We start from the raw sequence: 26,997 nt of genomic DNA on the forward strand, positions 1-26,997 counted from the left end.
TATGTCACATAGACCCTGCCCTGATCAAGCCTGGACTTAAATGGCAGTGATCCGTCGCCATTTAACTCGTTATTACCTGGATTGCCACTGCATCTGGAAGAGCTGGGGACACTCCGGGACTGCCGCATAATGGATGCGACAGTCCCGGGGCAGCTGCAAGCTGATATTCTCAGCTGCGGGAGGGGGAAGGGGCATTAACCCTGGCCCTCGCCCTCCCCAGCTTGAGAATACCGGGCCACCGCTGTGTGTTTACCTCAGCTGGACGGTAAAAATACAGCAGAGCCCACGTGTTTTTTTTCTATATGTCCGTTTGATTTGTATGTGTATTCTATATGTATGTGTCTGATGTGTGTGTATTCTATGCCTGTGTCTGTGATATGTGTGTGTTTACTCTCTGCTCCGCTTAATCTTCCTGTCATAATTACATCACTTCCCTGCAAACCGCAGGCAGTGATGAACATTATGTCCCGAAATCGCGAAATACCAGAGGGAATACCGCAGGAAAATGCAATGAACCGCACAGAATTTGCTGCCTGCGTTATTCCCTGCGGGATTTCACGATTACATTGCAGTCAATGGAGTGAAATGCCGCAGTGACGTGTGGAAAAGAAGTGACATGCAATTGTTTTTGCTGCGGGAATCCCGCAGCAAAACATGCAGCTGTCAAAATCCGCATAGTGCGCACAGCATTTTTTTTCCCATAGGTTTTGCTGGTGAATCACTGCAGACATGTTATGAACATAACATGCAGCGAAACATGCAGCAAAACCGCAGGAAATCCGCGGCAAAAACTGGCAAGTGCGCACAGGGCCTAACTCTCCTGTTCAAGAAGGAGGGTACACAAGTTCTCAAAAGTGTTCAGGGCAGGTGAGGAAGGGGCCGTATCATTATTCTTTCATTTTTAATGCCTGTACTGGCAGCCAAGCAGTGGAGTACTTCAATACTGTGATGGAGCATTGTCTGGCATAAAAATCATGGTTTTCTTCAAAGATGCAGACTTTTTCCTGTAACACTCCTTGAAGAAAGTGTCTTCTAAAAACTGGCATGGGAGTGGATCTCAAATCCATCATCAACCTGAAAAAGGTAGAACTAGCTCCTCTGTAAGGTGTAAACGTAAGTTACACTTTAACTATACTACCCATGGCAGTAGCCCTCCTCTACCTTGTTGGCATCAAGTTCAACAAAAGTCATTCTCATCTCATCAGTCCACAAAGTCTTTGAAAAATCTGTTTTCATATATTTCTTGGCCCAGTCTTGACAATTCAACTCCTGGTATAGTGATGGACAAACCCGATCTGTGCACGGACCCCGAACAAAGACATCTCGGGGAATTTTTTGTAACTGTTCGGGTTCGGCCGCCCGGATAAAAATAAAATAAAAAAATATAAAAAAAAAAAGTTAAAAAGGAAGCTAAATAAAGATTACCGGAAAGGGGGAACAGGGCACTACTCAGCAACAACCATATCCATAAGGTACAGTCCAAAGCATACAGGATGAATCAATGCTGATCCGGGGTGCACGTGAGCGAAAAGACAAGGTATGATCCAATATAGGAAGACCTATCACTGTGTAAGTGCGAAACAGCCGTCGTCTGACGTGTCCGGCATGCTCTCCCTCCCCACCAGCCCCCTCCGCACATGTAACCTCAACGCTTGAAATAAAGCCGCAACCTGCACAGCAAAGATCTGGTGAGTGCCGTTTTTTTCTTCCTATATTAAATAAAGATTACAACAGGACAATTATACTTACAGAGTCTTCTGCGCGGCTGTCATACTGCTTCCGGATTCGCTCATTAAACCGCATGCATATTCAAGGTTTCTCCTTCCCACCCTCTGTAACAGCTTCTGCGATTGCTTGCAGTCAGACTGCTGGCGTCTGTGATTTGTTGTGGAAAAATAAATAACTAGTTGAAAAAAATTATGTAGGGCTCCCCGTATATTGAAACCCAGCTCACATAAGCAGATGGCTACAGGCTGCAGCCCAAAGCTGTGCACGTTATCTTGGCTGGGTATCAAAATAAGAGGGACCCCATGAGGCTTTTTGTAAAACATAATGTAAATAAATCATTTTTAAAAACTGGCGTCACATCCCCACCCCACCCCCCCAATTTTGATACCTAGACAAGAAACCAGATAGCTGAGGGCTGGTATTTTCAGGCTGGGGAGGACCATGGTTATTTGGCCCCCACCAGCTAAAAACAGCAGCCTGCAGCCATCCCTGAATTGTTACATCCATTTGATGTAACGATTCCGGCACTTTACCCTTAGGTGATAACAAGAGCTAATGGCAGCTGTGATGTAAAAAAAGAAAAAAAAAAATCAGCTGTCATCAAGCCCACGGTTAGTAATGGGGAAGTGCCTATGAGACCCTCCAAATACTAAGTCCGACATAATCCATACAGGGTCCTACGACGATCCTGGCTCTGCTACATCTGAGGTTGCAGTGAGCGCTCACTGCAGCCTCTGAGACATACTGACAGATCCGCATCTGTGAGCAGTGACATCAGTGAGCTCATCTGATGCCACAGTTGAGGTTCCCACGGTACCCAAGCTGTGACCTGAGGTGAACTGACCTGAGGTGAACTCACTGAATTCAGTGACCTCACGTCAGCTGAAGTAATTGAACTCAATGACGGATTACCAGATTAAGCATTGTGTGCACATTGAGTATTTAAGTGCAGACATTTTTTTGTACCAAATCTGCATCTCCTGTCAAAAAAATGCACTGCAATCGCATTAAAACACATGTGGATTTGATGTATTAAAAAAAAAAAAAAAAAGAAGAAAAGAAAAAAAAAGAAAAACACATCAAAATCGTATGCGTTTTAATGCTATTTCAGTGCGTTTTTTTTGCCAGGAGATGCAGATTTTGTACAGAAATAACTGCACCCAAATACTCAATGTACACACATCCGGCATTGAGTTCAATGACTTTAACTGTCGTGACGTTCAATGAGTTCACCACAGGCCTGCTCTCTTGTGGTCACACCTGGGGTTCCGTGGGAACCTCCAGTTATGACTTTATGTAAACTCAGTGACGTCACACCTCACAGCTGTGGCTCTGTCAGTGTGTCTTGGAGGCCGCAGTGAGCGATCACGTTTTACTTCAGATGTTGCAGTGGCGGGATTGTTGTGGGACCTCGTGTGGATTATGTCAGACCTGCAGGGTTTTTGGGGGTTAATATATTGGGGAAAGGGGGTTTTGTTTTTTTTTGCTTTTTTTAATCAAGGATTTTTCTGTGTGTTTTCTCCATTGCCACCCTAAAGCTTGATGGCAGCTGTGATTTTTTTTACAAAATCACAGCTGTTATTACCCCTTATATTATCCCGATTGCCATTGCACCAGGGCAATTGGGATGAGCAGGGAAAAAACGCCAGAATGGTCACATCTAATGGATGTGACAATTTCGGGGTGGCTGCGGGCAGTCATTTTAAGGCAGGGGGGCCCAATAACCATGAGCCTCCCCAGCCAAATAATACCAGTCCCATGCTGTCCGTTTTATCGTGGCTGAGTATCAAAATTAGGGGGGCGGCAACACGACATTTTTTTAATTATTTATTTAAATAATTTAAAAAAGCCACATGGGGTCCCTCGTATTTTGATACACAGCCAAGATAACGCGCACAGTTGGGGGCAGAAACCTGTAGCAGTCTGCTTTATTTGTGCTGGGTATCAATATATCGGGGACCCTAGGTTATTTTTTTTTTCAATTGTTTATTTAATTTTAAGCGGGCTTTACACGCTACGATATCGTTAATGTTTTATCGTTGGGGGTCACGTTGTTTGTGACGCACATCCAGCGTCTTTAACGATTTCGTAGCGTATAACAGTTATGTTCGACCTAAAACGATTGCAAAAGCGGCAAAAATCGTTTGCCGCGGAGAGGTCGCCCTAAACAAAAAACCGTTTACCTCTCATTAGCGATGTTGTTCCTCGTTCCTGCGGCAGCACACATTGCTATGTGTGACACCGCAGGAGCGAGGAACATCTCCTTACCTGCCTCCACAGATGACAGGACACCAGCAGTCTGACTACAGGCAATCGCAGACACTGACAGGGAGTGGGTGGGGGAAGCAGTGAATAAGTATGAGAGTTAATGAGAGGACGCAAAAGCAGTGTGACAGCTGCATGGGGGATTCAGTCAGTATAATTGTCCTGCTTTATAGCCCCCTAGTCCTTACTACCACCATTTTACAGCTTCCATGTTAGCGTCCCCATAAACTTATATGGTGTTTGGAATCTGGGCTCATGTTTGGGTTCAAGTACAGAACTGGACTTTAAGCCAGGCTGGACAAGCCGAACCCGAACATTGGGTTTGCCCATCTGTACTCCTATATCCTATTCTGTGGTGGTCAGGTTTCAGTCTTCCTTACCTTGACCATGTTTCTGAGCACCTAGTACTTTTGCGTCCTCCAGGGAGGTTGCAATTCTGGGATATGATTGCACTGGAAGACAATGATTTCCTGGTTGCTTATGCTATTAACCTTGGGTAAGTTTGCAGGTTAACAGTATTCCAAAGCTGTCTAGCAGCTGTACTGAAAACCCTGCAGGTAGGGAGGGAATACATTTTATTTCTCCTGGCTGCTTATGGCTTTCAGTCACAGAGAAGGAGGTTCAGTCGCGCTCAGTATATAGTGAGTGGTGTCTGTAACCACGACACTAACTGACAGACGGGTCTGTATTGATGCACTGTTGAATCAGCTATCAGCCAGTGTCGGGAGCGTGGTTACATCCAACGCTTCCTATGTACTGAGTGGTGACTGAAGCTCGACCGGCCGAGCCTCTATGACTAAAGCCGGAGGCTGCCGGTGGTAAAAGTCCAATTCTACCCTGTTTCCCCGAAAATAAGACACTGTCTTATATTTTTTTTTTGCCCTGAAAAAAGCACTATGTCTTATTTTCAGGGGGTGTCTTATTCTCGAGGAGACATGGTTGGGGGTAAGTTTACCCCCCACAAAAAGCAGACCGCCCCCCATCCCAAGATCGTCATACTTACCAGCCCAGGGGGTCTGTATGGCTCCCAGATCCTTCTGTGATCTCCCATCAGGTACGCTGCATGCCTCCCCTGCGTCTGGCCGACATCAGATCTTATACATACACACACACACACACACACACACACACTTCTCCCTGTGATCTCCCTGCAGCTGTGCTCCCCTGTGTCTGGCTGACATCAGATCTCAAACACACACACGCACACACACACATCAGATCACACTCACTCACACACAAACACACACCCAACCCCACAATCCCAGCAGCTGTGCTGCACGCCGTGCTCCTCTGCCTCCTGCCGACACTCACAGATCCGATCGCTTATGTTCACACACAGTCACACATCAGACAGTATACACGCACACATCTGATCGCATACACTCACACACACACCCCACTTCTCCCTGTGCCCTCCGGTGGGCGGTCCCAGCAGCTGTGCTGCACGCCGTGCTCCTCTGCCTTCTGCCGACTCACAGATCCGATCGCATACACACACATACACACACACACACACACACACACACACTCACATATCAGAGCACACTCACACATCAGACAGCATACACGCACACATCCGATTGCATACACTCACACACACACTGACGATATCGCACATACGCGCTCACACACTCACAACATCCGAAGATACCACATGCTTCCGGCCATGTGATCCTCTGGCTGGTCCTGGAAGGTCACTGCACACACATTATCACCGCCGAGAAGCAAGCGATATCACTGGATGTTGTGAATGTGTGGATGCGATCGGATGTGTGTGTGAGAGTGAGTGAGTGTGATCTGATGTGTGTGTGTGTGTGTGTGTGTGTGTGTGTGTGTGTGTGTTTTCCGCCGCTGCAGGACCTTGATGCGCTCACCTGCTCCCGGTCGGCTTCTGGTGAGTATGATCGGGGGTCTTCTTTCTTCGGTCTTCTGGGGGTGCCCGCTACCTATAATGAAGTGTCCTGCAGTGTCTTTAACTCTTTCACTGCTGCATGGCACTTCATTATTGACCGCAGCTATGTCTTATTTTCAGGGGATGTCTTATATTAAAGCTTCCCTGAAAACTCATGGGATGTCTTATTTTCGGGGAAACACGGTACCCAGTAGCCTGGCTTTAAGTGCAGCTTTACAAAACTATCAACATGCAGATTACCCCCATATTTGTAGGTTAATAGCGGTTTTGGAACATGTCAGGTTGCGTTTAACATTTGATTCTTCTTAATCATGGAAGCTAATGTGCATTTTTTTATTTTTCAGAGTCATTTAAAATATCTTTTTTGGCCCATTTTGCCTGAGGAAACCAAGCTGCATAATAATTCTGCACACCTTGATAAAGGGTGTTGACATCATTACACAAATACACAAGTTGGTATAAGCATTTGACTTTCTACAGTTTAGATTTGGAAAATATGCATAACTAGCTGTAGTACCTGGCGTTGCCCAAGATAGTAGTTAAGTGTCTTTCTATCTCTCTCCCACTCACTCTCCCTCTCTGTCTGTCTGTCTCGCTCTCCTTCTCCACCAATATCATATTGACTGACACATAGTATAACAGCTTAAGAATGTCCTTCGTTGCCTATAGCAACAAATCACAGCTCCTATTAATGATCTGTAGCTCCCAGCTCCATCAACTTTAATGTAAGCAGGTTTTTTGGGAAATAACTGTAAACTGGGGTTATATTTTCCCCTCAAAACCTAGTCTATGATGTTCCCTGAGTCACATGAGGCGGCTGTGCAAAATTTTGTGAATTTTACGGAGCAGATTCCTTTAGCAGACACACACTCAAACACACACACACACACTCAGCTTTAAATATTAGATGTGATGGCAGGGTCAAAATACCCATTGCCTAATTCTGCACACAGTGTAGGTGTGCATCTCATATGGTATATGTGTGAATCAGACTTACAAGTGAGAAATACAAATCCCTCTAAAAATCGTTTTTATTAATAGTATAAAAATCGCCCAGGTGAATAAACCCACAAACTCAAAAACCAAATAAATTGATAAAGATTAAATAATGGGCAGGTCATACAGATCAGGGATAGCCAAATCTATAATATATATAGATAGAGATCATCATGGTATGATAATTAATAATCAAATACACACACCTACACTCCAGCGACCCTAATATGTCACTGTATCTGATCCCTGCCCATCAACGGAGGGTGTGACACCCTAACATAGCTGGGCGCCCCCGTTCCTCGTCGGCTATCCCTCACTCGCCCTACCAAACCCTACCAATCAATAACTGATGGTGTACCTAACAATGTCTCATCTAACAGGAATTATAATAATCCACTGAAAACCAAATTCAAGAACAATGCCTTAAAAGGATAGTGAATTAGGCACCCATTCCTTAACTTCCGTTGTCACAATGAGCTCACGGCATTATAACTATGGATGATCAGAATAAGGGTACCCAATAATATCACATCTAACAGGATTTATATACAGTAAACCACTGCAAACCATATATAAGAACAATGCCTTAAGAAACAGTGAATTAGGTACACCTAATCTAACAGCTGTTACCTCAATAAGCTCACAGCATGTTAATACAGATAATCAAAATAAAGGTACTTCCCTCAAGCTGATGCAATACGCATGGCCTCGACGCGTTTCCCCGCCCGTCGTCGGATCATCAGGAGGCCCAGGGGAACAAAGGTAACAAGGAAGATTCCAGAAGATTCCAGTGTCATAAATGGTAGTGGCGGCGCCAATGAATTGCTGGTTTAAATAGGTCAGACCATAATACATGAGGTCCACTATAGTGGACATCTACACAGGCTACAGTCCTCCAAATATCAGTGCGCATGTCCCTTTAACACACAATCACTAGAGCTCACAAACAACCTAAACAATGCTACTGCGCATGTCACCTATGTAGCTGCCTTGGCGACCAATCCAGCGCTTGCATCACTGTTACCAGGAAGAAACATTCCACACTAGTAACTGAATCCTACTGCGCATGTCAGATACGCAGCTATCCTGGCGACCAATCCAGCGCTTGCATCACTGTTACCAGGAAGAAACATTCCACACTAGTAACTGAATCCTACTGCGCATGTCAGATACGCAGCTATCCTGGCGACCAATCCAGCGCTTGCATCACTGTTACCAGGAAGAAACATTCCACACTAGTAACTGAATCCTACTGCGCATGTCAGATACGCAGCTATCCTGGCGACCAATCCAGCGCTTGCATCAGTGTTACCAGGAAGAAATATTTCACACTAGTAACTGAATCCTAGTGCGCATGTCACCTACGTAGCTGCCCTAGCGACCAATCCAGCGCTTGCATTGCCGTTACCAGGAAGACACCCCTATTGCCAGACATGTGTGGTAATGTCATCAGGGTGACCTTAAATCTATCAATATAGCTACTGGTATGGTATAAATGGATCATTAAGTCTGTATACAGCAAAAAATACACTTAAAAAATAACCTTTAATGAGTCTCTTTAAAAAGAGGATTCATCTTACCTCTATAAAATCAGTATCTGTCACAGAAAATGCCGTGCTATGATACCCACTTCTCTCAGAGGGATCCAAGCACTCTGCCGCAGAATATATATAAAATGACCACCAAGCCACAGATTAAGTACAGATCTATTCACTGACAACACACCAGGGAAGAGAATTGACTACCCCCACTAATGTGTTGTTCCATACAAATATGCAATAGTCCTTAATTAGGGGACAAAGCAAACAAGTACCCAACCTGTTGGTCAAGTAATAATCATTACCTTTCTGACCAGCAGGCATCAGTGGTTCAGAAAAAACAAGTCAATGCTCCCAAACACCAAGATTCACCGGAACAGTTATACATGTAAATAAATGGAACGATCTCACCACTGCTGGTGCATTCAGTTTCCACAATTATCCAGCGGACAGTTCCCAATCATAGTATCATAGTATCATAGTTTTTAAGGTTGAAGGGAGACTCTAAGTCCATCTAGTTCAACCCGTAGCCTAACATGTTTATCCAGAGGGAGGCATAAAAAACCCCAATGTGGCAAACAAGTTCCAATGGGGAAAAAATTTCCTTCCTGACTCCACATCCGGCAATCAGACTAGTTCCCTGGATCAATACCCTGTCATAAAATCTAATATACATAACTGGTAATATTAAATTTTTCAAGAAAGGCATCCAGGCTCTGCTTAAATGTTAGTAGTGAATCACTCATTACAACATCATGCGGCAGAGAGTTCCATAGTCTCACTGCTCGTACAGTAAAGAATCCTCGTCTGTGATTATGATTAAACCTTCTTTCCTCAAGACGTAGCGGATGCCCCCGTGTTCCAGTCGCAGGCCTAGGTGTAAAAAGATCTTTGGAAAGGTCTCTGTACTGTCCCCTCATATATTTATACATTGTGATTAGATCCCCCCGAAGCCTTCGTTTTTCCAAACTAAATAACCCCAAGTTTAATAACCTGTCTTGGTATTGCAGCCCACCCATTCCTCTAATAATCTTGGTGGCTCTTCTCTGCACCCTCTCCAGTTCAGCTATGTCCTTCTTATATATCGGTGACCAGAATTGTACACAGTATTCTAAGTGCGGTCGCACTAGTGACTTGTACAGAGGTAGAACTATATTTTTTTCATGAACACTTATACCTCTTTTAATACATCCCATTATTTTATTAGCCCTGGCAGCAGCTGCCTGACACTGTCCACCTGTCCACTAAAGTGAAGTTTACCATCCACCCATACACCCAAGTCTTTTTCTGTGTCTGTTTTACCCAGTGTTCTACAATTAAGTACATAATCATAAATGTTATTTCCTCTACCCAAGTGCATGACCTTACATTTATCTACATTAAACTTCAATTGCCACTTCTCAGCCCAATCCTCCAATTTACATAAATCTCCCTGTAATATAAAATTATCCTCCTCTGTATTGATTACCCTGCAGAGTTTAGTATCATCTGCAAATATTGAAATTCTACTCCGCATGCCCCCAACAAGGTCATTTATAAATATGTTGAAAAGAAACGGGCCCAATACTGACCCCTGTGGTACCCAACTATGAACTGAGACCCAGTCCGAGTACGTACCATTAATAACCACCCTTTGTTTCCTATCACTGAGCCAGTTTTTAACCCAGTTACACAAATTTTCCCCTATCCCCATTATTCTCATTTTATGTACCAACCTTTTGTGTGGCACCATATCAAAAGCTTTTGAAAAGTCCATATACACAACATCCACTGCATTTCCCTGGTCCAGACTTGAACTTACCTCTTCATAGAAGCCGATCAAATTAGTTTGACAGGATCGATCCCTTATAAACCCATGTTGATACTCTGTCATAAGGTTATTTTTCTTGAGATACTCCAGTATAGCATCTCTCAAGAAACCCTCAAGGATTTTACCAACCGTAGAGGTTAAACTTACCGGCCTATAATTTCCCGGCTCAGTTTTTGTCCCCTTTTTGAATATTGGCACCACATTTGCTATGCGCCAGTCCTGCGGTACCGACCCTGTTATTAAGGAATCTGAGAAGATTAAAAATAATGGTCTATCTATCACAGAACTCAATTCCTGTAGTACTCTGGGGTGTATGCCATCCGGGCCCGGAGATTTGTCAACCTTAGTGATTTCGAGGCGGCGGCGTACTTCCTGCTGGGTTAAGCAGGTAATATTCAAGGGTGAATTTATGGTACCACTGGTCATGTCATCTGCCATGGCATTTTCTTGTATAAAAACCGTAGAAAAAAAGTAATTCAGCAGGTTGGCTGCTTATAGGCGTCTCCTTATAGGCGTCTTAATCCTCTCGCCTTATAGGCGTCTATATATCTCCTTAATCCTTATAGGCGTCTCCACAGTTCCTTTAAACCAAGACCTGGGATCCCTCTGGATTATAAGTTACTGTCCTTCCCAAATTCTCCTTCTCCCGACGCGTTTCATATGTCCCATAATCATCAGGGGAGCTTGAATGCGGAGATATAGGTTCCAGTTATGAAACCTTACAAGGGTTTACTATAAGTAAAACAAAAATTGTAGGGAATAAACGGAGGATGCAAACATAATTGAACCCCTCTTACAGCAAACTTTCCAAATAAAGGTATAAATGAGCGGTCGACTTACCTAGTGGTGACAGCATACATCATCCAGGCTGCACACCACTACTCTACAATCACCATGTTTAAATAGTCACCGCTCCTATGCCAGCGTGTGACCTCACATCCGCACATGCGCTCCCGGTCTCAATGTTAAACCGTGGAACGCAGCAATGGAACGCAAGGTCCCTCCGGAAGTGACGATCACTCTCCTGGCGCTCTAGTGACGTTCCCTTGCCTGAACGTCTGAGCCGAGCGCACATGAGTCCACAGTGCCCGACTCCATTATGCAAACAGAGCCGAGACGTCATGATGGCACGCTAATGCGTCCTCAAAGTCCGCCCCATTCATAGAATAGCAACAACGCTCAGCCAGCACTCCACTGCGCATGCGTGATGTCCATTATACAAATGAACGCTGCCATCCATGTATCATAGACCGCCCTATTAATATGCGGAAAATGGAAAAATAGGGGCGAAATTGCTACCAGGTAATATGTGCTGATTCATAAAAACCCAGGGATTATCAATAAAGCTAGATCTCAATAGAAAGTACTAATCTCAGAGAATACACAAAGTGGTGTGGGAAGGGAGGGAAAGGGGGGGGGAGTGGGGGAGGGGGAAGGAAAGGGGAAAATTACAGGACCCTTGGGGACACAAACTAAAATCAACAACCACTCGGAGAACTGTTAAAAATACACTACCAGAGGAAAAAGGCTAACGACCAGGAAGGAACCCAGAGGCCGACACTGAGACCCCTAATTAGACTAAAAAGAAAGGCAAGAAAGAACAGTCACTCTACCAACTCCACCACCAACTACTCTTTCTCAAAAACGACTTACCCTACCTGGCCGCGGAGGTTGGCACCCTAAAGATGCGGTGTATGGCGCCCCCGCTCGTGCGATGGCTCTCCCTCCTAACTACCGCTAGTCCTTCACCTATAGAAACGGTGCAAAGGAAAGGGTCTCATTCAGGCCAAGGGGGTAGACCGTCTTTAACCTAAATATCCATCTTGATTCTTTTTAAAGGATTTTTTTATCCCAGTCACCACCTCGTTTAAGTGGGGGAACAATATCTATTCCCTGAAAGGTCACATGACCCCCGGCCCCTCCATGGACAGTATTAACATGGTTGGCCAGCAGGGTGTCGTTTCTCAGTCTTATGTCCCTCAAATGCTCACCTATCCTCCGTCTGAATTCCCTCCTGGTCTTGCCTATATATTCCTTCCCACAAGAACATGTGGCTTTATATATGACCCCCTTTGTTCTGCAGTTGACAAAACACCGGATATCAAATTCTTTACCAGTGTTATTACTCAGGAACTTTTTCCCTACCTTTATAACACTGCACGCCAGGCAGCCACTACACCGAAAGCATCCTTTCAGGTTGCTTTTCAACCACTCGCATCCCGCACTGCCACCTTCAACAAAGTGGCTGTGCACCAGTCTATCATGTAGTGATCTCGCTTTCCTGAACGTGATTTGGGGTTTGTCAGGAATAAGTTTACCGATATCAGAGTCCATTTTCAAGATGGACCAATGCCTCTCCAGTATTTCTCTCATGGCTTTCGAACCATTGTTAAAGGTTGTGACAAAACGTATTATTTCATCCGCATTCCTCTTTTCAAGAGGGGGGAATAGTAACTTTGGTCTATCAATTTTGCTGATCTCATCCCGTGCTTTCTTGATGATCTTATTGGGATAACCTCTTTCTCTAAATCTATCTTCGAGGTCATCAAACTGAGATGCACACTTCTCTGTATCCCAGTGACTGCCACCTTCTATTGTCTCCCAAAGATACATAAGGGGACTAACCCGCTTAAAGGGAGACCAATAGTTTCAGGGGTGGGGAGTCTCACTCAGAATCTAGGTGTCTATATTGATGAACTTTTAAAGCCCTTTGTCGTTTCGCTCAATTCACATCTTAGAGACACCTCAGATCTTTTGAAAAAACTTGATGGCATTACCATTGAGAGAGATGTAATACTAGCTAGTATTGACGTTGAATCTTTGTATTCTTCAATCAGACACGAAGTAGGGCTAAAAGCTGTCGCACACTTCCTGAATAGCAGAGGTAGGCAATTTAGTGAACACAATGCCTTCCTACTGGAGATCTTGGAGTTTTGCCTCACACGTAACGTCTTCACTTTTGGGAACCAGCTTTACCACCAGCTCAGGGGCACTGCGATGGGCAGCCCCTGTGCGCCATCGTACGCTAATTTGCTCCTGGGCTGGTGGGAGGAGGCGTTAGTGTTTGGTGATGAGTCCACTCTGCCCATAGACAAGATTCTGCTATGGTGCAGATTTATTGACGACATTTTCATCTTATTGAGGGGCTCAGAGTTAGAACTGTCTCAAATGGTACAAGAACTTAACAGTAATAATTTGGGTTTGTTCTTTACATTTGAGGTGAACAGCTCGAGGTTACCCTTTTTGGATGTCCTTGTTGAAAAAACTAGTGAGGCAAATATTATCACCAGTACCCATCGGAAAGAGACGGCGACTAACTCACTGTTGCGGTGGGAGAGTGGGCATCCCTAAGGGCCAGTTCTCCAGAATTAAGAGAAATTGTTCGGATACAGAGAAGTGTGCATCTCAGTTTGATGACCTCGAAGATAGATTTAGAGAAAGAGGTTATCCCAATAAGATCATCAAGAAAGCACGGGATGAGATCAGCAAAATTGATAGACCAAAGTTACTATTCCCCCCTCTTGAAAAGAGGAATGCGGATGAAATAATACGTTTTGTCACAACCTTTAACAATGGTTCAAAAGCCATGAGAGAAATACTGGAGAGGCATTGGTCCATCTTGAAAATGGACTCTGATATCGGTAAACTTATTCCTGACAAACCCCAAATCACGTTCAGGAAAGCGAGATCACTACATGATAGACTGGTGCACAGCCACTTTGTTGAAGGTGGCGGTGCGGGATGCGAGTGGTTGAAAAGCAACCTGAAAGGATGCTTTCGGTGTAGTGGCTGCCTGGCGTGCAGTGTTATAAAGGTAGGGAAAAAGTTCCTGAGTAATAACACTGGTAAAGAATTTGATATCCGGTGTTTTGTCAACTGCAGAACAAAGGGGGTCATATATAAAGCCACATGTTCTTGTGGGAAGGAATATATAGGCAAGACCAGGAGGGAATTCAGACGGAGGATAGGTGAGCATTTGCGGGACATAAGACTGAGAAACGACACCCCGCTGGCCAACCATGTTAATACTGTCCATGGAGGGGCCGGGGGTCATGTGACCTTTCAGGGAATAGATATTGTTCCCCCACTTAAACGAGGTGGTGACTGGGATAAAAAAATCCTTCAAAAAGAATCAAGATGGATATTTAGGTTAAAGACGGTCTACCCCCTTGGCCTGAATGAGACCCTTTCCTTTGCACCGTTTCTATAGGTGAAGGACTAGCGGTAGTTAGGAGGGAGAGCCATCGCACGAGCGGAGCGGGGGCGCCATACACCGCATCTTTAGGGTGCCAACCTCCGCGGCCAGGTAGGGTAAGTCGTTTTTGAGAAAGAGTAGTTGGTGGTGGAGTTGGTAGAGTGACTGTTCTTTCTTGCCTTTCTTTTTAGTCTAATTAGGGGTCTCAGTGTCGGCCTCTGGGTTCCTTCCTGGTCGTTAGCCTTTTTCCTCTGGTAGTGTATTTTTAACAGTTCTCCGAGTGGTTGTTGATTTTAGTTTGTGTCCCCAAGGGTCCTGTAATTTTCCCCTTTCCCCCCCCCTTTCCCTCCCTTCCCACACCACTTTGTGTATTCTCACATATTACCTAGTAGCAATTTCGCCCCTATTTTTCCATTTTCCGCATATTAATAGGGCGGTCTATGATACATGGATGGCAGCGTTCATTTGTATAATGGACATCACGCATGCGCAGTGGAGTGCTGGCTGAGCGTTGTTGCTATTCTATGAATGGGGCGGACTTTGAGGACGCATTAGCGTGCCATCGTGACGTCTCGGCTCTGTTTGCATAATGGAGGCGGGCACTGTGGACGCATGTGCGCTCGGCTCAGACGTTCAGGCAAGGGAACGTCACTAGAGCGCCAGGAGAGTGATCGTCACTTCCGGAGGGACCTTGCGTTCCATTGCTGCGTTCCACGGTTTAACATTGAGACCGGGAGCGCATGTGCGGATGTGAGGTCACACGCTGGCATAGGAGCGGTGACTATTTAAACATGGTGATTGTAGAGTAGTGGTGTGCAGCCTGGATGATGTATGCTGTCACCACTAGGTAAGTCGACCGCTCATTTATACCTTTATTTGGAAAGTTTGCTGTAAGAGGGGTTCAATTGTTTGCATCCTCCGTTTATTCCCTACAATTTTTGTTTTACTTATAGTAAACCCTTGTAAGGTTTCATAACTGGAACCTATATCTCCGCATTCAAGCTCCCCTGATGATTATGGAACATATGAAACGCGTCGGGAGAAGGAGAATTTGGGAAGGACAGTAACTTATAATCCAGAGGGATCCCAGGTCTTGGTTTAAAGGAACTGTGGAGACGCCTATAAGGATTGGGAACTGTCCGCTGGATGATTGTGGAAACTGAATGCACCAGCAGTGGTGAGATCGTTCCATTTATTTACATGTATAACTGTTCCGGTGAATCTTGGTGTTTGGGAGCATTGACATGTTTTTTCTGAACCACTGATGCCTGCTGGTCAGAAAGGTAATGATTATTAGGCTGGGCCCACACGGGCACTACTGCGATCCACTTGCATGACACTCGGCTCGTGCTGGCAGTACAGCAGAGCCGAGTGTCATGCCTGTGTCCTTGCAACTGAGGTCCGTTCGTGCGAGCAGACCTCAGCTGCGGGGGGCGGGCCGGCACTCAGGAGGGGAGGGAGGGATTTCTCTCCCTCTCTACTGCGTAGCCGGCTATTGCCATTCTCGCACTGCACTAGCAGTACACCGGTGTACCGCGAGTGCAGTGCGATTTTTCTCTCGCCCCATTCACTTGAATGGGTGCGAGAGAAAGAGACTCAGCTTACAATCGCAGCATGCTGCGATTGTTTTCTCAGTCCGATTAGGGCTGAGAAAATAATCGCCCATGTGTGCTGACACACAGGCTAGAATTGGTCCGAGGGGAATGTGATGTTTTATCGCACTCCACTCGCACTGTTTTTCTCGCCGTGTGGCTTAGCCCTTACTTGACCAACAGGTTGGGTACTTGTTTGCTTTGTCCCCTAATTAAGGACTATTGCATATTTGTATGGAACAACACATTAGTGGGGGTAGTCAATTCTCTTCCCTGGTGTGTTGTCAGTGAATAGATCTGTACTTAATCTGTGGCTTGGTGGTCATTTTATATATATTCTGCGGCAGAGTGCTTGGATCCCTCTGAGAGAAGTGGGTATCATAGCACGGCATTTTCTGTGACAGATACTGATTTTATAGAGGTAAGATGAATCCTCTTTTTAAAGAGACTCATTAAAGGTTATTTTTTAAGTGTATTTTTTGCTGTATACTGACCTTAAATCTATTCGCTTCTGTGTCCTCGAAATCATCAGCTGAAACCCAAGGGGTGGGGACTAGGACAACAGAATTCTACGGAAAGAATGCCAATGGATCTTTCGGCTCAGGTCCCAGACTCCAAGTGGCCTTAATGAGAGACTCAATTACACACCATTTGTTGGTTAAAGGGGCTTTTCTGCCTTCATTCAGAGTATTGATATCTGGGAATTGGTTAGTTTTGACCCTGCATCAGCCCGAAATTGGGGCTTAATTTTTCCATGCTTTTGGCATGTGATATCTATATATTGTCCAGGGGTCAATTGGATCTGACCTCTTAATTGACAGGTTACAGTAAGAAGATTTGTATGCTGTGAATTTGCAGTATCCCTTGGTACAATAATTTCATTGTTACAGCCTATTAGTCAGCTATATGATAACTATGTCTTTGATTTATGTATCATATAAGCATGCATACATACATAAAATGTGCTATCTGAATAGGGATTAACCTTAGTTTATCATAAGCTCAGAGGCTTATTTACTTATTCTCTATATGTAATGTTTAACAGTGAATAGGCTATATAATGATTTTGAGGGATATTTCCTATATGATATAATTTGGTATTACACCTTTTCACAAGCATATTTCTATCCTCCTTTCATAGCTGCAATTTAGCATCTATTTGTGATGCAGCATGGGGAGCCCTGGTATATCCTTTACTCCATTGTGAGACACACGGCAGAGAACTGATTGATCCTCTCCGACCATGTGACATAACATTGTCGTCATGGCAGGGGGAGATCATGTGGTAAGCCAGAGACTGACGCATGACTGCTGGCTGGGATGCTTGCATTTGTGAGGAAAGAGTTAACTCTAATTGGATAGAAATTCACAGAAATTCACGCTGCTTGCAAAAGAGCACAAACAGACTGTAGACGCTGAGAAAGTTATGTCTTGCCAAGGACAGAGATGAGACTTGCGCCTAGCCAAGGGCAATGAGAGTTATGCTTTTTGCTGAGAAATAAAGTTATGTTTTTTGCTGAGAAGTGAAATCCAAGCTTATTACGCGAATCAAAACTAATGATTATGCATACGACATAGCTACGCCCAAATTAGCTTCATAAACCCTGTATGTGAAAATAAACTTGTAGTTCAGAGCGCACACTCTACCCTTATGTGCAGATACCATTCTTTGTCTGTATCTCACTAAGGTCCAGAGAAGCCGAGGGGGTGACCGGGACCCCCTCCGCATTCGATCATCGCTGGCAACAGTTGTGATCCATCCAGGGGTCACCTTAACATTTCTGGCGCCCGAACAGGGACCTGCATACCCCCCAGGATCCAGTGGACCGTCTTGCCATCCTGAGGACGAGGGGACCAGACGTGGGGACCAAAAACACCTGGCCAGGTAAGAGTTGAAAGCTTTTCTGCTCTTTTGCTCGCCATCTCTGTCCTCCTCTTTTCTCGCCACTGCAAGAGGGACACTGAGTAAAAACTGGGTAATTGGCGGGTCACTACTAAACTCTGAAAGAACTCTTGCCAGTAGATGCTTTTTCTGTGCTTTTCTGTGTTTTCTGTGCTTTTGCTCTTGTTGTCTGCCTGTATCTGTCCTGTCTAATGGAAGTGATATTCACCGCCCTAGTGTTAGCTGGAGGAGCCCTGTTTGCCATTTTTATCGGATATAGAATATATCTCCACTATAAGAAGGGCAACCCACCACCATTCTCCATACTCAGCCCCCTCTGAACAAAGTTAGGACCCCACCTTAAGTAGGGATACAGAAAAAGGAGTCAGCCTCAAGGTACTTCCAGGATAGGTGAGGTTAGTCCAAGGGACGTTCAAGGGTCTAAAAGCTGAAGAAAATAGATGGAAAATGGGTCAAGGAATATCAAAGGACAGAACTGGATGCACCCTGCCGCATCTCATTACGTGCTACCATGGGAAAAGTATAGCTAGTCAGTCCAAGGAAGTTTCTAAGACATTTGGATTGAAGGGGAAGGATCAACTGAACCCCAACAAATGGAACAAGATAATAACTACCAGAGCAGGAGTAATAGCAGATAAATCATGGACTGAAATAGTCAGAACTCTTTCTGACATGGCAAAAACAGCCCACGATCAAGGTTGGATATACCATAAACAATCAGAAACCGTCAACTACTCCTGTAAAGACCCCACAAATAGCAGGACCCCAGGGATGGACCTGCACCAATTGTGGCCAACAAAACCCAGATTGGGGAGAAACATGCCTGGCTTGTGGAACCTCGCATCATAGACAAGCCACAGCACCAGCACCTCTTTATCCCGTAGTGGATAGAAGAGTCTTCATAACACCACCTGTCGACCCAGCACATCCAGATGCTGCCAGAGATCCACTTCCTCGTGCATATGATGTATATGTACCTTGAACTCCTGCCGAACAGATGGCTTTCCTGCAAAATGCCCCTGACACGACTCGAAACCCCGTTAGTTTTTCACGTTACCTGGCCCAAATACAGGTCTCTTACCGAAGTACTTGGTTGGACATGGAGGGTTTATGTAGAGTCAAAATGTCCCCTGAAATGTATGCCAAACTCACTACCCATCTGGCAGGGAATGTTCCGGATGATACCCGGACTGTGGCATCCGGCCAAGCCTTCATGATAACACTCAATCTTTTCTGAGCCCAGGAGCAAAGAACTAAGGGCACAATGGGACCAGTACACCAAGGTCCTGTGGAGAATGTCAGTTCCTTTTACTATAGATTGATGCAGTCATTCGCAGATGAAGGGCTGGACTTACAAGCGGGTGCAATACGTCGCCTCATGGTAAGATCCTTCATGGATGGAATACATGCACCTCTGGCAGATAGGTTGAAAGCGTGCTGTCCCGAATGGAGGAACATGGAAGACATAGATCTTCTAGTCAACAAAGCAAGTGGTTTAGAATCCGAAGCAAAGGATAAAAGGACCAAGAAAGTCGTCATAGCGGCAGTAGACGGTCAGCCAGAAGTCACAAGAAGAAAGGGACCGATCTGCTACTATTGTGGGATAAAAGGACACGTGATCAGAGACTGTAGAAAGAAAAAGAAGGAAACGCAAAACCAACCCGAGAGTCAGGCAGAAAAGACTGCCTGACTTGGGGCAGCACGGGATAGGGATGCCAGAGGTCCATTTATACACGTCCCCCTTCAAATTGGTAACAAGGAAATAAGGGCTCTGGTGGACTCGGGAACCTCACGCTCCATACTCCCCAGGAACCTGGTACCAGAAGACTCCGTCTCGCCCGAGTCTACTATAGTATCTGGTTTTGATGGACAAGCCCAGATAATCCCAATAACGCATCCATTAAAGGTGAAACTGGGACCACACATATTCGAGTCCAAATTCTTAGTGTCCCCCCTGAGTGGAGATGCCCTAATGGAAGCAGATGTACTATCAAGATTACAAGCTCAGATTGTCTATAATGAAGATGGTTCCGCTGTCCTACGAATACCAGAAGATATTCCTGAAGAATTCCTGTGCACCATTCAGATGATCGAAGATCAACAAGAATTTAATGCTACACAGGAAACAGACACGGACCCAGTACTTCTCCAAATTCCCACAAAACTCTGGTCCACATCGAAAACTGACCTCGGCACACTACCCGTGCCCCCCCGTAAAAGTTTCAGTCAAGCCTGGAATTACACCACCACAGCTAAGACAATATCCTCTTAACGCTTAACAGAAGGCTGCTCTGGATCACCAAATAAAAGAACTAGTGAAGTCGGGAGCTCTCAGAACTACTAAGTCTCCGTACAGTCATGGCCAAAAGTTTTGAGAATGCTACAAATATTAATTTTTACAAAGTCTACTGCTTAAGTTTTTCTAATGGCAATTTGCATATACTCCAGAATGTCATAAAGAGTGATCAGCTTAACAGCAATTACTTGCAAAGTCAATATTGGCTACGAAAATGAACTTTAACCCCCAAAACTCATTTCAACAGCATTGCATTCCTGCCTTAAAAGGAGCAGCTAACATTGTTTTAGTGATTGTTCCATTAACACAGGTGTGGGTGTTGATGAGGACAGGGCTGGCGATCAATCAGTCATGATTAAGTAAGAATGACACCACTGGACACTTTAAAAGGAGGCTGGTGCTTGGTATCATTGTTTCTCTTCAGTTAACCATGGTTATCTCTAAAGAAACACGTGCAGCCATCATTGCTTTGCACAAAAATGGCCTAACAGGAAAGAGTATCGCAGCTACAAAGATTGCACCTCAGTCAACAATCTATCGCATCATCAAGAACTTCAAGGAGAGAGCTTCCATTGTTGCCAAAAAGGCTCCAGGGCGCCCAAGAAGGACCAGCAAACGCCAGGACCGTATCTTAAAACTGTTTTAGCTGCGGGATCGGACTACCAGCAGTGCCGAGCTAGCTCAGCAATGGCAGCAGGCTGGTGTGAGTGCTTCTGCACGCACTGTGAGGCAGAGACTCTTTGAGCAAGGCCTGGTTTCAAGGAGGGCAGCAAAGAAACCACTTCTCTCCAGAAAAAACATCAGGGACCGACTGATATTCTGCAAAAGGTACAGGGAGTGGACTGCTGAGGACTGGGGTAAAGTCATTTTCTCAGATGACTCCCCTTTTCGATTGTTTGGGACATCTGGGAAACAGCTTATTAGGAGAAGAAGAGGTGAGCGCTACCACCAGTCTTGTCTCATGCCAACTGTTAAGCATCCTGAAACGATTCATGTGTGGGGTTGCTTCTCAGCCAAGGGAATCGGCTCACTCACAGTCTTGCCTAAAACCACAGCCATGAATAAAGAATGGTACCAGAATGTCCTCCAAGAGCAACTTCTTCCAACAGTCCATGAGCAGTTTGGCGCCCAACAATGCCTTTTCCAGCATGATGGAGCACCTTGCCATAAAGCAAAGGTGATCACTAAATGGCTCATGGAACAAAACATAGAGATTTTGGGTCCATGGCCTGGAAACTCCCCAGATCTTAATCCCATTGAGAACTTGTGGGCAATCATCAAGAGACGGGTGGACAAACAAAAACCAAAAATTCTGGCAAAATGCAAGCATTGTTTATGCAAGAATGGACACCTATCAGTCAGGATTTGGTCCAAAAGTTGATTGAGAGCATGCCAGGGAGAATTGCAGAGGTCCTGAAGAAGAAGGGTCAACACTGCAAATATTGACTTGCTGCATTAAATCATTCTGTCAATATAACCTTTTGGTACTCATAATATGATTGCAATTATATTTTTGTATGTGATGTAAACATCAGACAAACACAATTAAAAACCAGAGGGCAACAGATCATGTGAAAAAATAATTTTGGTGTAATTCTCAAAACGTTTGGCCATGACTGTACAATACTCCGCTATTTCCTGTCAAGAAGAAACAAGTGAAGAAAGGTGACTCAATCACGTACCGGATGGTACACGATTTGAGGGCAGTGAACTCAATACTGGAGCCCCTCACTCCCGTTGTTCCCAATCCACATACGCTGCTCACACAGGTACCGGCTACATCTACCCATTACACGGTCATAGATCTTGCCAACGCTCAGTACCATTGGATCCAGCATGTCAAGACCTCTTTGCATTCACACATAAACAAAACCAATATACGTGGACAAGACTGCCAGAAGGAATGCAGCATTCCCCTACTCTATATACCCAGGCTATGAGTAGTGTCCTTCAAGGCTGGCAGCCCCCTGACCACTGTGTCCTTCTCCAGTACGTGGATGATCTACTACTTTGCTGTCCAAGCGAAGAAGAATGTAAAACGGCTTCAATAAGTCTTCTAATCTTCCTAGCAGAATCAGGATGCAAAGCGAGCAAGGACAAGTTACAATTCTGCAAGACAAGGGTCACTTTCCTGGGTCATTGTCTCTCTGCAGGACAAAAACATCTCAGCCCGGACAGACAAGAAGTCATCAGGAAAGCAAATGTCCCTAGGAACCTCAAGCAACTCAGAGGATTTTTAGGACTAATTTAATTCTGCAGACAATGGACTCCCAATGCTTCATTACTCATGCAACCATTATATGATTGCACCAAAAATGTTCCATTCTTCCTTACAGAAGGAGCTCGACAAAGCTTCCAGCGCCTCAAGGAACTAATGATTGATGCTCCGGCTTTGGCACTGCCAAATTATGATCTCAACTTCTACCTGTTCGTAGCAGAGCTTCAAGGATTTGCCGTAGGAGTACTCACCCAGAAGACAGAAAAACATGATATAATTGGGTACTTCTCCTCTCAACTCGACACCGTCACCAAAGCAGCACAAACCTGTGTTCGTGCTGTCACAGCAGTTTCAAACATACTGCAGAAAGCATCCGAAATCTCACTCGATTTCCCGATCACCATCCTTACCAGCCATGATATCTATGCTGTTCTCAACCAAGTGCAGCTGAAACACCTCTCCAAGGCAAGACAAGTCAGACTTCAATGTGCGCTATTGCTACCCCCAAACATCTAATTCGCTCGAGTTACAAGTCTAAACCTTGCTGATCTTCTGATCTTGACAAGTTTAGAAGGGGGGACAGAGGAAGAGAGTGACAAACGTACCAGCGCACCATTTGACCATGATTGTCAAGAACTCATCCAGCATGAGGCGAAGCTCTTGCACAATATTCAAACAACACCACTTACAAATCCAGACTTTGAACTTTTTGTGGATGGTAGCAGATATGCCGACGACACAGGCAAATTCCACACTGGATTTGCCGTAGTGATCTTACATGAAGTCATCACCAAACAACCACTACCTCTGCACATATCTTTGCAATTGAGTTTCTGGAAGAACGAACAGCGAACATCTACACGGACTCAGCCTATGCACATGGCATTATGCACGATTTTGGCACTATCTGGCAAACTAGAGGATTCCTCACAGCGGCAGGAAATCCCATCAGGCATGGAGCCTCAGTGAAAAAACTAATGGAAGTAGCATTGAAACCAAAGCAGTTGGCAATCATAAAGGTTGCTGCCCACACCAAGGCCCAAACACCCGAGGCTAGGGGAAATCACTTGGCTGACCAAACAGCAAAACAAGCAGCATTACTCCCTTTTGAAAGAGACGGAAACAGTGTCAATGACGGAGGAAAAAACGCAGAACATCTCTGAGACACAAGAAAACGCCTCTGAGGAAGAAAAGGCCGGATGGCGGGTCAAGGGGGCACAAAATTGGAGGGGATTTGGCGCCTAAACGGACTTTCTGTCCTGCCACGCAGTTGGTTCCCTGCCATTTTCCAAATACTCCACTACCCTACGCACGGTACCACAAATTCAATCATGAACCAGATGCAACCTCATTGGGTAGCCCCCGGGTTCAGACAATTCACCTCCCAGAGAATAAAAGCTTGTCACATCTGTCAACAGCATAATCCAGGCCAGCTAACAAAAACCCTGCAAAGACACATGCCAAAGACGTTTGCCACATTTCAAAGAGTACAAATAGACTATATCCAGCTGCCAAGACATGGCATCTATGAATTTGTACTTGTCTTGTAGACCTCTTCTCAGGATGGCCAGAGGCCTACCCTGTCAGCTCAGCCACGGCCAAAATCTCAGCAAAGAAATTGGCCTGTGAGCTGGTACCCTGGTTTGGACTCCCCGAAGTCATAGAGTCAGACCGAGGTACCCATTTCACTGGACAAGTTTTCCAGAATACCTGTTCCCTGTTGGGCATTCAGTCAGCCTTACACACACACACCTTACCACCCACAGTCATCAGGGAAAGTGGAAAGGTTAAATGGAACTCTAAAGCTCAAACTAGCCAAGGCAGTGGAGGAGACTGGTAGACCTTGGACAGAATGTCTCCCCATAGCTCTTTACTCTATAAGGACCACCCCGCAGGGAAAGCACAGGCTCTCACCTTTCGAAATACTTTTTGAAAGTGCACCCAGATTAGGATGCTATTTCCCGCAGGAATCACAACTGCAATGTGATAGCCTAACATCTTATGTTGTCCCCCTGCAGCAGAGACTAACTGAAACCCACCATAGGGGCTATTCTTCTCTACCCGATCCGGATGCCGTTCCAGGAGCCTACTCCCTAAAGCCTGGTGACCAGGTAACCTGAAGAAGCACATGAGAAAGACCCTCGAGCCCCGATTCGAAGGACCCTTGACTGTCCAGCTGACCACACCGACCTCCGTCAAACTAGAGGGAAGATCGACATGGGTCCATGCCAGTCACTGCAAGAAGGCCTAATACTGCTGATAAGTATTTCCATGTGTACTTCCTTTCTGGGGCCTTCTACACCACGGCAGAATTCATTTGAGACCCACCACGAAGTGTTAGCTGAAAAACTTGAGATCACAGACTGCTGGATATGTACACACGCGCCTGTGACAACCTCCACCATGCCTTACTTAGCTATACCAGTCCCAATAAACGAGGTGTTCCAATGGGGAGGCTGTTACAATAGACTATCAGTCAATGACACAAAGTACCAAAAATTGTGGAACACTAGTGTACCCATACCAATAGTAGGATGGGTAGATTTCCCCTGGTGGCAAGGCAACCTTACTACCGGCCTTCCCGGAACCCAACAATATCTAACCCTTAAAGACAATCGCTGGGTACCCCGTAATTTCACAAAAACACCTATTGTGGGCAATATTCCAATGGAAAGGATCAAAATAAGTTTTGGGCGAACCTCTGACAGTACAGATGCATTTAAACCCTTGTTGTTAGAGAGAAATCTGCTTGACCACAGGTGGGCATACAATTCATTGTTTCCAGAAAGCACAAATGATACTTGTTATTCCAAACCCGGAAATTTATGGTGCAATGATTCAAATTCGTATGTGCATGGCCGAGAAACCTGTGGTGAACAGTCCGCAGGGTATTGTAGTCCCCTAGGCCAACTTCCCGGATGGTGTATGCTGAAAAACGTATCGGCCTTTATAGATATAGTACATAGACTCATACTACAACATTCTGCCATCTGGGATCTCCCGCCGCAGACCTACTGGATTTGTGGCTACAATGCCTATAAATGGCTACCAGAGGGAGTAAATGGCACCTGCACCCTAGCCCGTTTGACGCCTGACACTCTCATTATTAACACTATTGATATACCGGCAGGAAAAATGCCTCTCCACCTACTGGTAAAGAGAGTGGCAGATAACAAAGACAGGCCTAGTAGCCGACCCTATGTGGTTCAAATGAGCCACGTCAACAAATTTTTCAGCACCCTTTTTCTCTACCCTATGGTGATGCAGATGTATGATAAGTTGGTAGAAAGCACCGACTATCTTGATAATCAAATTTTTGAGGTTCTCCAAGCAGCAAATAGTACCATTGCCATACAGAGACAATTAATCATTGTAACCAACCAACATATTTTGGTACTGGATTACCTCACAGCGGCCAAAGGGGGGGGATGTGCCAGATAATAGGTCCCAGCTGTTGTCACTACATAGATCCAAAAGGAACCCTAACAGCACAAGCCAGCTTAACTGAGATACAAAAGCTGACAAAAAGACATGATGAGGAGGTACTCAGAAGCTCAGATGCTTGGTGGAGCAATACCTTCTCAATGTTCAACCCCGCAAACTGGTTTAAGGTAATAGGAGGATGGTTAATGGGGATACTGTAATCAGTATTCCAAGTGCTACTCTGTCTATTAGTTGCCTATGTAGTGTTTAAATTGTTAATGGCCTTATTATCCTACTGCTTGAAGAAATGCAAATACAGTGATTATTCAGCACCAATATGAAATTTCTAACATATACTTTTCTTCTGCTCTTTCCCGTAGAATCACCTTGGCGTATTATGATGTGACTCTTGTCGGGATGTATGACTTCACATCCCCAGGCAACCCGCGGCTTGGTCAGCATCTGGTGAGCAGCCTGCTATTCCAGCTTCTCGATAGGACCCAGTCCCATCACGCACACCAAAGGGGGGATTGTGAGGAAAGAGTTAACTCTAATTGGATAGAAATTCACAGAAATTCACGCTGCTTGCAAAAGAGCACAAACAGACTGTATACGCTGAGAAAGTTATGTCTTCCCAAGGACAGAGATAAGACTTGCGCCTAGCCAAGGACAATGAGAGTTATGCTTTTTGCTGAGAAGTGAAATCCACGCTTATGACGAGAATCTAAACTAATAATTATGCATACGACATAGCTACGCCCAAATTAGCTTGATAAACCCTGTATGTGAAAATAGCGCACACTCTACCCTTATAAGCAGATACCATTCTTTGTCTGTATCTCATTAAGGTTCAGAGAAGCCGAGGGGGTGACCGGGACAACCTCTGCATTCGGTCATCGCTGGCAACAGTTGTGATCCATCCAGGGGTCACCTTAACACATTGGTGGTGCGCACTGTACTGAGATCGGGCGCCTACTTACTGAGCTTGCGCTGGAAGGATTCACCTGGTAGTGTGGAATACGTCTTCCTGGCAACGGCGATAAAAGCGTTGGATTGGTTGCTAGGGCAGCTGCGTAGGCGACATGCGCAGTACGATTCAGTTACTTGTGAGGAATATTTCT

General features: G+C 45.1%; 1 protein-coding gene and 1 pseudogene across 2 annotated transcripts in view; one reads left to right on the forward strand and one right to left on the reverse strand.

The window, feature by feature from the left end:
• CFAP410 (cilia and flagella associated protein 410) overlaps positions 1 to 26,997 on the reverse strand; it is a 207,920-nt gene that overhangs the window by 143,715 nt on the left and 37,208 nt on the right. The window lies entirely within an intron of this gene.
• On the forward strand, positions 13,247 to 26,217 carry LOC142245749 (uncharacterized; annotated as a pseudogene).

Source organism: Anomaloglossus baeobatrachus, chromosome 7, assembly GCF_048569485.1.
Source record: "Anomaloglossus baeobatrachus isolate aAnoBae1 chromosome 7, aAnoBae1.hap1, whole genome shotgun sequence".
In the NCBI taxonomy this organism is placed as follows: Eukaryota; Metazoa; Chordata; class Amphibia; order Anura; family Aromobatidae; genus Anomaloglossus; species Anomaloglossus baeobatrachus.